Here is a 2,313-nt window from a genome sequence, read left to right as displayed (position 1 = left end):
AATGGAGGTGTTGAAATAACATGCTGCGTCTAAACAGAAAGTGTAATAAATTGTGATAGGACACAAAATAGTGCCTACTTTGGATGTTATTGGTTACATCTGAATTGAAATTTCATTCATTCAGACTTCCAGTCAACAACAAACAATATCCTTGTAAATGTGTCCCGTACAATTGTTCACTGTTTTCACTAGTTGTTAACAATCGAAAGATACATATTGTGATACTACCTTTGTGCTTTTAGTATTTAATGAATGAGTTTTGTTTTCGTCATTGATCACGAAATATCACAGTGTCACATTTGTTTCAACATTTCAATGGATATATTTCCACCCGCATATTCTGTTTGCTTTAATGTGTGTGCCAGATGTTAACAAGAATGGCAAGAAATAGGTTACAGATTAAAACCGCTTAACCTATGGTATATGTGGCGCATGAATGCCTGTTAAATTTTTAACACTTAGCGATAATATTAAATGTTGATACCTGGCGACCAGAAATAATTTGGTATCATTTAACATGGTATTGCTTGTTGTGTATAATATGTGAATTATATGACCGAATAACCTTTCATATAATGTTGTCGAAGTTTGTATCTTTGACCTTTATTTCAGCTGAAAATACATATTTTGCGATATTTCAAGGCCAAAAAGATCGTTTGTAATATGTGTTCGTTATTAGTTTAAGATAGCCTTTGTCTGCTCACCAAAACCTTTTTAAATGATACCAAAATAGTATAGGGTCACTAGGAATCAAAAATTTGAATCATTGTAGAATGGACACCTTATTACCTTAGTTGTGTGCTACATTCCTAGTGCAAAGATGTACATGGACAGACGTCAATATAGTGGTGTACATAAAAGTTGTCTTGTAGAAGCTTTACCTATATAAGAGAGAAACATACTTCATGTACATAGGAGTGATCTAGTATTTTATAATGGCCTTACTAGACATTTAACACATAAACAAATCGTCCAATTTACATTGTGAATGTGTAATTATGCATGAACATATTAATTCATTTCGGTTTGCATAATGATTAAATCATGCAGTCATGAATTTTATTGACGATGCACGATTCTTAACCTTTCTCCAGACGAAATATCGTTTAACGACTAATGATTAAATCATTGAGTCATGCATAATATTGACGATGCACTATTTTAGACGAAATATTTCCATACGCGTTTGAAGGTAATTGTTTTGAAATATACTTGGCAAGCTATACGTAATTTAAAAATGAACGTACTTTTCTGAACAATGATATCAACCTGTGCACAGGAGCAGAAAAAAACACGAATGGAACGAAAATTAGACATTAAGTATCACATTTACAACTGTTAATAACATATAGGTTGTTAACTCTATATATGAGAAACAAAGGCCATATACACTTCTGTTTGATATGTATTTAAAAACCATATAATAACAAACATGTTTAAAGGCTCAGTGCAGATTTTTAATGTATCATATACTATATCCTTTGTTGACTTGTGATGTTAAATCAAATGTATGAAAAGAAAACAATGGGAATCTATTTCATTTCTTTTTTTTTTCTTTTTTAAGCCAACTTACTGATATAGTGTTTAATTTGACATGTGTAATCAAGAAAAAAAAAACTTGAGTCAATATTTATGCAAAAAGCTACAGAAACAAGCTCAGTATCAGAAAGTTTAAACATAAACCCAGTTAAGTGGCACTGGGTAAACGCCAAAGACATAAAACACAAAATCACAAACAAGAAACATAGACGAACAGCACAAAACTCCACATACAGCAGATTGCATACACACTATATATATATATAAAGAGGTATGCTTATCAAGAATTGTTAGGTACCGCCTTGGAACGGTCAGTAAAATGTAATTATTAAGATTATGTGCACAAATCTCACTCTTATCCCAACAATCCTTCATAAAGATAAAACGCAAAAGGTAAATCTTATCAAAGTATGCATTAACTTAGGAAACCTATCAATTAAACAAATAATAATAAACTTATAGGTAAACGCCAAGTACTTCTATGATTAGAGATACCAACTATATCTACAGACGGAGGAATACAATTCAGAGCACCTAATGCAAAAACTTTTCAAAGATACAATGCAGTCATTGTTAGAAACTATAAACATCCCACACAGTCTGCCTTAAAAATAAAAGGTTTAAAACCGTGTGATCATAGAGTTTCATAATAAAAAAAGCATCATTGTACTAAATTTAAAACTCAATGTCAACTCATTTTACTATACAACATCAAATTTATTGAATGAATATATGTTTTTAAAAACGCATTCTTTCATTGAATATGATAATTGA

This window comes from Mya arenaria, chromosome 16, assembly GCF_026914265.1.
Source record: "Mya arenaria isolate MELC-2E11 chromosome 16, ASM2691426v1".
NCBI lineage: Eukaryota > Metazoa > Mollusca > Bivalvia > Myida > Myidae > Mya > Mya arenaria.
Note: the sequence above shows the minus strand (reverse complement) of the source record.